Genomic DNA, 9,771 nt, shown 5'->3' with positions numbered 1-9,771 from the left:
GAGGCAGCCAAGGAAAATTCCTGACATGCGTTTTAATGGCACTGGTGCAGTGGCATTTATAGTAATGTTCAAGATAAGCAGCAAGAATGTACACCATTATTTTAATTATTTATTTGTGGTTTATCTATCTTTAGGACTATTCTAGTAGTTAAAGAATGCATCTCTCTAAAAGATACAGACTTTCTTAAGTATTTGTATTTAAAATACTGAAATAATTGCCTAAATAAAGGCCTTTGAAGCAAAAAGGCTAATACCTTTGCCGAGATGAATCCAAATTTTGCCAAAGAGAGCTATGCTGGCAACCTGCCAGGAGCTTTAAGGCTGAAGCTAATTTGCATGAAATGGAGGAAATTGCAGCTACCCTCGGAATTAATATGGAGACACAGACAGCCCCAATTGAGACAGAGCGTTGCACAATGGGATTTGTAAATACAAACATGCCACACTTCCTTATTTAAGATGAAAGTATCTATAGGCAACAGAGTAAGTCTCCATGAAAGCTACTTGGATACCTTTACCCCCACCTTTCAGGTCCAATGACCTCATTTCAAATCCAGGTGGCGGCTGTCACTAGACCACAAATGGAAATGAAAGTTGATTCCAGAAGACAACCACTTTCAGGAAAAGTGCTTGAGCATAGGATTAAATCCCATTCAAATAGTGCCCTGGAAAAGAATACAATTCAACACGTCCTTAAAAGCACTTAAAAATTCCTTAATCAGGGCCTCAAAAAACTCCTCCTAGTCATTCCTTGCTGTCACCATCAACGTGTGGTGATATGGCTCAGGATCACATGAATCACTGAAGTTGGATACAGGATGCTTGCATGTCTGCTCTGAACAACTCTTGAAAAATTGCATCAGGTTATTATTAGTTTGATCATATTGACAGTGCTTCATGCTCTTCATACAAAATAACCTCTTAATGTTTTTTTCAAGATTTCTACAAGATGTCTAACTGCTGTGTTTGCTTAATTTCTCAATTTAATAGCTTAAGTACTGTTGCTATGTCTTGCAATGGAGGAAAGACATATTGCATTAGGTTTTCATCATACTCCTTATCCTACACAATGTTGGGTTGACTCTCAGAAATACAAAAACCTGCGTACTGACTGATGCTAGAGGATGCACACAGACAAGTACATCACAAGAAGTTAAATGTACAAAGATGATCTCAAATGCTGAGCAGAAGGACACAAGCTGGAATTCTCAGTAACCAGAACCAGCATTGTCAGCCCGTTCTATTTATTGTCAGTTTGATCCTGCTACATTCCTTCAAGAGGATGGGTTGGTTCCTCACCCCTGCAACACACATTGTCTCTGAACAAAGTGCCAGAGAAATCATGCTCTTCCCTTTCTTCTCTGGCTGTAGCAATTAGCTTCTCCAGTACTTGCTATGGCACTGAATACAATCACTGCTCCAGTAAGAAAGGCCACTTACTGTACAATCAATTGTTCACTTTTTGGCATGTATTACAGAGGCCGTGAGGTCTCTCCATTATTAAAGGAACACTCAACTTATCTGTGACTTAGATCAAGGCTCTTCACTTCCCTCTCCCTTCTTCTCTTTTTTTGCGTATCCCATTCTGCAATAGCTTTAATCCAGCGCTAACCAGACACCCAAATTTTGCTTTACATTGCAAGAGTCATTGCTACCTTTCTGTAATTTCGGGACTCCTCTGATGATGAAGGACTAGGTGGCAATGTAGGGTCACTAAGCAGAGACAGGTACTCCTGCTTGTAAAGCACATACCTAACACAGAGATCACCTGAGAAGGTGCTTATCTTTCTCTCCTATCTATAAAAAGAGTTTAGACAAATAGGCTAGTTTAGATTAGTCGCCCAACTTCTAGATAGCTAAAGTCCGGTGAGAAAAAAATAACACATCAATCTAGAGAAATTAATGGAACAAGACAGAGAAACTACTGATTTCTGCTATCCTATTTCTTGTGGGACTCCTCTTTCTCCCCAAGTCCACGTACTTTTCTGATAAACCTGCACCCTTAGGTGATGAAGTGAGGAGGGCTACTGTGTTTGTGTGCTCTACAGAGAATACAAGACTCACACGCTCCCAGACAAAGAGGATACGTCTGGGGAAGAAACATACAGTAGCACCTCTAGGAATAGGCACATACTTGCACTGGTGTCCTGCAGCTGTGGATGTACCTCTACAGATATGTGGCTTCTTGGGTTTCTCTTCCCTTGCTGGACTGGTGTTTCTGCTGAGTGGAGCTGCATGGCAGGACTGCCGTAGCGTACGTGGGGGCCCTCCCTCTGCTAACCCAAGTGCCCCATGCTCTGGAGCAGCTCCCTCTCTGCCACAAAACTCTGCATAAATCCTCCACAGCCCCTCACTCTAGGCAAATTTTTCTCTATCCTTTCCTTACTTACCTTTCCTGTCACTTTGACCTTCTTCGTTCCACCATGAGGGGCTCCTTCAGGGGATTTTACTGAAGCCTTTCTTTCATAACCATGACACTTGGTATCTCTCCAGACCGACCACGTGGTCAGTGGTCTACGTGTCATGCTATTCTCTCCTTCCTGCTTGTAGAAGAGATTTGTGCTTCACCCCAAATCTTACCTGATTAGCTGAAGACATGGGACCCAGCAGTCCTTCCAAAAACTTCTGCTGGCAGGCCCCAAAATCACCACGTATCAGACCTTTGGTTGAACAGCCTTGTAAGGTGCATCTGCTTCTCTTCTCCTCCCATCCCATCTCTTCCTCCTGAGCGCAGCTGGTATGTAGTCTTTAAACCACAATTTTATCCATCCCATATACTAGAAATCATGTGTTATGCCCCAAGGATTTATGAGGAAGGCTGAAAGCAACTGACATTAAACAAATAGTCATAGTAATAAAAAGTTGGGGGATGGTTTCCTTTTTGAGCTTTCGATTTGCAATTGGACTGCATATTCAAGTTTAGTTCTGCTAGGAAGTCACTTTCTAGCAGAAGTTTTCTACAAGTTAGTTCTTTTTAAAACCTGCATTTATAAAAAGGAAAGCTGTGTTTCTCCTATCACTTGCTTCCAAATATATACCAGGAATTTGTCCATAGTTCTTTTAAACACAGTGAAAAACACATATTATATCCTTTCATTTACAAACAATCAGGATAGCCAGAGCCAACCTTGATTCTAATCATTACCTACAAAATCTGCAGACTGTGCAGCATACGTACACTAAAAATGTACAAATGACCCTCAGGTTAACTGCCCTGGACCAGCAGATGAAAGTCCTGCAGTACAAAAAAAAAAAAAAAAAAAAAAAATCTAAAATTCATCTGAGATCAAGGAAATAATTTGGAAGTCTGTGAAGCCAGCTTAAAATGACTGTCCTTTAAATTTTGGGAGATGAGACTGACCTAATGCTGACTTATGTTATTCGTTCTGTGCTTGAGCACATTAACATTTAACTTCAGGCAACAAGAACAAAGAAAAACACTGCAAGAATGTACCGGGGCAATGATTTTGCTATTGTCCCTTTCAGCTACTGTGATGTGTCAAATTAGTATTAAAAAACTGAAAAAAATTTATCTCACCAGTCCCCTGCCAGTCCACCCAGAAATGTCTTTGATATGTTAGAATAAAATTTTTATGGCTTCTTTATATGAACTAACTTACTAACTGGTAAACACTCAGCAGTTGAGAAACATGTCTCTAGCCAGATGCTGAAATATGGATTTAGAACCCAACCCAAGGCAGTCAGTTAAGAACATAACTTTATTTAGATCCCAGGTCTTAAATGAAGCCCTAGTACTCCAAAACATTAAACCTTGGGTCTATGAGGCTTTGCCTGATGAGAGGCAGGATGCCTACTCCATTACTGGTGGGAAATGTGATGATAGTAACGAGAGAAACACTTCTAAATGCATCTGTACAGGAACACAGGAGGTCAGATGTCATTTATGCCATCCCCTGCTCTAAGGCAGGATCAGCTTTACCTGTCCTAGTCCTGACAGATTTCTGTCAAAGCTATTCTGAGAAATGATGAGCACTCAAAGTATATATCCTTGCCATTAAAAAAAAAAAAAGTCCAAACTAAATTCTGAGGCTGTAGTTTAAAAGTACTATGTCTTGCCCTATCAGTGATGGACAGGGAGAAAAAAATTACTCCCTTCTTCTTTGCAACAGCCTTTCATATTTTTTGAAGACTCTTTGATTTGCCAAGGCTCTTATCACCCCTTCTGCTCCAAAGTGGGTACCACATCTTTCCTGCAGTCTGCTACCTAAGTCGATGAAACACTCTGGCGATCAGGGCTGAGTAGAACAAACAGGCTCTGCCCTGTGTCTGCCGGGATACACCACATTTCTTAAGTCATCATCTCAGCCACTGCAAACTGTAGCTCTTCACCTGGCTGAATAGCTGTGTAGTCAGTTTTGCACCCAGTCTCTTCTAGAGTAACCTGGAGTATAATTCTCTGGTTGCTTAGGCGAGTGCCACGTCAAGTGCTGTCTAAAGCCTTAGTAAGCTCAAAACACATGAAGTCTAACACTTCTCATCTAGCAACAGAATGGAATATACATGTCTGGTTTACCATGTCAACACTTGGAGGAAGGAAGTGTTTTCTTGCATCCTGATGGACGAGAAACACTTTGGACAAGAAAACATTGCAGGAAAATGGATAGATGTTTGCAGTACCTAGCAGTCATTGCTTCCATTTTAGGGAACAATAACTCTACAGTTGTTGCTCATGTTGACAGTAGTAATATATATTCAGATATCATATGTGATTCCCTTGCAACATATCAGATATGTCAGTAGCCTTATGATACTATCAGAGACACCGCTTCTCCTTTCACCACAGGACTTTGGTCAGCACCTAAGAGGCGAAAGGAAGATGAGGAAGCTTTATAGTGGACACTCACATGACACCAGTCCACAGGGGAAAATGCTTCTATATTCATCATTAAAGAATGGCACTTACCACAGAGTGAAAGGGTTTATAGCCCATATGTTTAAAATTCCGTTTATTGAGCAATTCTTCCCATGTCGTTACCTTTTTTGCTTTGAAAATTTCTACACTCACATGGAAAATGATATTGCACAACACTGGTATCACTTATCACCAATAGATAATAGTCCCAACCAATATTTTAACGCTATTGGCTACAAAACATGATAGCAGAAGAAGGTGCTCAGCACAACAAAACCGCAGAACAAAAAGTGCCACAGTTTCTGCAATGCATGGTAGAAAAATGATTATGTAGTATGAACCAATTGTACAACATGATTCATAGGAGAATTTCTAAAACTCAAAGAATAAAGCAGGCTATAAAAAACGGAATCCTAGGCAAAGCAGATATACTATGAAAGTAAAGGAGGAACTCATTGCAGGACGTCCTGCTGCTTGAAATTGGCCTTATCAACCTAAAAGAGATCCATTTTCAGAGCAGCATTTGAAAGAAAAAGAAGAGTCAGGTCACTGGTCTCTGGCAGAGGGGAGGTAAGTCAGTCTTAAGGGAACTAAATGGAGGCATAGAGAGAAAAGAAGTATGAAGAGCTGTGTCCCCTGAAGGTTAGGGGATGCTGGATGACTGAAATCAGTGGGGATGGACCCTGGAGCACTCTGTAAGCAGTGGGTACAATATGACAGTCATCCAGCACTGTAGCAATGCATACATAAATGGGATGCTGCAGTAGCATGCCAGGACAGAGGTGTGTGTAGGAAGGTAGGAACGGAAAGAATTTAGGAAGCCTGAGAAACAAAGAGGAATACAATAAGAAAGATGTTCCCCCGGCCATGTGAGAAATTGTCCATCTCCATAAGGATACAGAAACTCACTGTCTGAGAAAACTACTATGTTGGACCTATTTGTTATGGCAGCAACATCCTTTGTAACCAATCTTTACCCATAGAGTAGATAACATAGTGTCCAGAAGGCCTAGAATAGAGGATATCAGTTCATATGCATGTTTTTGTAACAGACCATGACGCTGTAATTTGGTGGGTTGAATGTAACCCCAATGTCCTGAAAGGTGTAAGGCTGTGAGACTGAACAGATAAAGGTCAGAATTTCTAATTACAGTGGACAAATAATAAACACAGGAACACATATAGTGTCTCGTTGTGTGTATATAAAACCTGGGTATGCAAAGTCACAAGGAGAATATTTTAGAAAGCCTTTAAGCTATCTTTGATTAGGACTCTTTTTTTTATTACTGTATACCCAACTCTATGAGTGATAAACATAAATGCATCAAAAAACTTCAAGTACATTCTACTCATGAAAAAGAACTGGGTTTGTATTTCTGACATTAACTCCATTAGGGTCATCCAGCGACCCTAAATTATCCTGTTTGCAAGGTTTAAAGCTCCAATTTTAGTTCTGCTAAACCCTGAGATTTTAGACCTTTAACCTACCTATAACATAAGATTGATTACTACTCATCCTACATCCTGCATTGATGAAAAGAAGTGGGGGCCTAATGCAGAGGAAGGGGTCAGCCTCACATTTACGAGGCAGAAAAGGATGCTTTTTGGAAAGCAGATGTGGTGAAAAATACCGAGAGCTGGAATCAGCGACCAGAAAGGGAGTCGAGCAGTCAGATGCCAGACACTGGCAGCTTACCACATGACTTCACAAAGGCTAACATTAACATATATTTTCACGTGTGAGTATATTTGAACTAAAAGTGCGAGTCTGTACCTCCCAAGTCACTCCTGCGTAGGAAAGTTGTTAGAGTTAAGGGTTTCTCTGCAGCTGGCCCCTGCCCACCAGCTCCGTTCTCCAGCCAGTGACTGAAACGATACACAAAAGTGTTTGCTCCACAAAAGCAGCGAACTGAGAGCGTTCCACATTTGCTGCCTGCCGCACTCTTTGCAGACTAAATAGAAATATGCTGAAAGAAAAAAAAAAGCATGGGTTTTAAACTCGGCGTATTTCAGGCAGGCAGGAACACTAGCACAGGGCTTACTACACGCAGACAAATCTGCAGTGCGTGATCCATGGGGAAAAATTCAAGCAGCATACCTTATAGAGGGAGAGGTTTCTAGAATTCCCAGTGCCTACGGTACTCTTATAAGCGCTCCGTCTTTTGTTCCTGCAGGGCTCCAAAGAATAATAAAAGAAAATACGAAGCGGGGGAGGCACCACTGAGCGAGTGCAACAGTGTTTTATTAATCCATGTGATTAATCCAGCATGCTGAGGAAGATTCTTTACAGAATCAAAACATTCGTGTTTTTGATCCACATGGATTAAGGGAACACTGTGGCATTCGCTCAGTGGTGCCGCCTCTGCTTTGTGTTTTGGTTTTATTCTTTGGAGTCCAGCAGCAACAAAAGAGGGAGCATTTATATGAGTACAGCAGCATGGGGACCTGGATAACCTCCCCTCCCTTCCTGGAGGATGCTGCATGAATGTTTCTGAGGGCTACGCCTCTTGTTTGTGTCTACAGCCTGCCCTCCAGAAACCAAACCACTACCAAATAATAGAAGGCTGTTTCTGCCAAATCCTGAATGACAGTCGTGCTGCTGAGCGGGCTTTCTATAAATCAGGCACATACCTGTGTAAAGTAACCAGACAATAATTAGAAACACTGGCTGCTTTGAAAATTTGTGTTGAAGGGGAGGAAAAAAAACACAACATAATTCAGCAGATTTCTTTTTGGCAAAGCAAAGGACTCGGACATCATACATGGGACCTGACAAAATGCTTAAGTCTATGCTTAGGGTTAAAGACAAAACCAGACTTAACTGCTTTGCATTTAACTTTTTACATGTTCAAATGCTTTGCTCTACAGAGCCTGAATTTCCCCTTGTTTGAGCTGAGAGTGACTGCAACAGCAAGTTTCCCTGTAACTAAACTGGATTTAAAAGCCAGAGTACCACCTTTCAGCCTAACTAACTGACAAAAAATTCAGGATCTGTTTTCCAGTGAGGAAAACATTCAGAGGACCACTCATTTGCTAAGCATCTAAGCAGAAGCATGCAAGAGTTTATAAACTCTATCCAGTACTGTAGCAGCTCATTTCTCACTCCAGTGTCTAAATTTTTGCCTTGCCATGCTCAAAAGCCATCAATAGTCTCTATCTCTATTTCTGAATTTTACCTACAGGCTTCCATATACCCTCTTCTTTCTCTTGTGATTTTCTTCTTTACCACTTCTTGGGTCTAGCTTCTCCCTACTACTCCCTAATCTTGTTGGTTTTAATCAAGGCGAAGTTTTTCTTGAGAAATTAACTGACCATCATCCTTCCTATGCTCGGAACAAGGAAAGAAACACATGCTATCAAATACAAAGGCTAACTTCACCAGCCCAAACCGAGAGGAGCAATTCTGTTAATTCAGCTCTAAATAACAATGCTCAAATATCAGGCACCCTTTATCACAAGAAATGCTGTTCCTTTGGGCAATTTGTGGCAAAAGGGAGGAAGGCAACTCAGACAGGGGGTGACCATGTCTCAGCTGGTGGAGAGAAGCAGCAACTGATCCAAAGCTCTCTAACTTCCCACATTTCCTCTGTGGTTCTTCAGCATCTTCAGCCTCCTCTGTGCTTTACAGCTGTAATAAGAGACTACCTGAACACGTCCCCAGTCCCTGGGTTGCCAGCTCCACACCACCGCAGCTCTGCCCAGGCAGGCAGCGCTGGGGAAGGAGGTTCAGAGGGATGCAAGGGCACAACACAGGCAGCAGGAAGTGAGGGAGCTCCCAGGGTCTGTGGACTTTTTCAAGACTTTAGCTGCCTAATCATTCTCTAAGCACAGACCTTTTTTTTTTTTTTTTTTAATTATACACTTCGCAAAGTTCAGGGCTCTGGCAAAAGGCAAATCCTGGATAGAGGTATAAATCCTCAAGTTCTAGTCCCTGCTCCCAGGCAGCACCACCGTTTCTCAAGGAAACAGTCTAAATCTTTCCACATTAGCAAAGTGAAGTTGTTTTCCTTGACACTCTTCTCAGAAGCAGCATCACTGTTGCAGCAGAAACTGTTAAAAAGAAAATATTCTGCCTGAGGCTGAGAGTGAATACAGAAATATTAAACCTGAAGAGTTAAAATTTGGCAATGTGTCCTTGTTGCCTTCAATCACTGATAATAGCATGCAACTTTAACAGTAGGATGTCCATCCTTTATAATAATAAATAAAGATTAAAAATTGCAGCAGCAATATCTGATAATCAATCCATCAATAAAATATTTTCCCTCTTATTCTAGGAACTACAACTTATTTACACACTCACATAGGGTGAAGTTAGTCCATGTAAAGATTTGAAAAACACTCAGAATGCTCCAACATATCTATTTGCCCAATATTCTTTTTCATGCCCATGAATCAACTATTTTTTCATACCTGTTTATATCAGTCTTTTCTCTGTCAGACATTCAACTTGCAGATGCAGTCTGAGAACACTAAATACATTACGAATTAATGCCAAACAATCTTGCAACCTAACACAAGAAAGTATTTTGATTTTGCCCCATATATTTCTGGAAATTATATGCCTAGGTCACACTTGCTCTGTCACTTTAAAATACATTTCAGAAAATTCTCACATTTCTAAGTCTAGAAGACAGAAATCCAGAGAAATTCCCCCCACTATTCTCAGCATATCTTTCCAAACACCTATTGCTAAGTATTTGAGGCAGTTCCTAAATTTGAGCTTCTTATTAAGACTCCTCATGATGAATCTCTGCCCTCTCTTAGCAATAATTTGAGATAAACTGTAGCCCTTAGTCTATCAGGAGAAATTTCCAAAGCACTTGGCGTTTGGCCTCACACCGATTCTCCTTTGAAGCTGGAGGCTGTACAGAAAATGTCTTGCTCCCCACTGAGAA

Source organism: Nyctibius grandis, chromosome 5 (genome assembly GCF_013368605.1).
Source record: "Nyctibius grandis isolate bNycGra1 chromosome 5, bNycGra1.pri, whole genome shotgun sequence".
NCBI classification, from domain to species: domain Eukaryota; kingdom Metazoa; phylum Chordata; class Aves; order Nyctibiiformes; family Nyctibiidae; genus Nyctibius; species Nyctibius grandis.
This window is presented reverse-complemented; position numbering follows the sequence as displayed.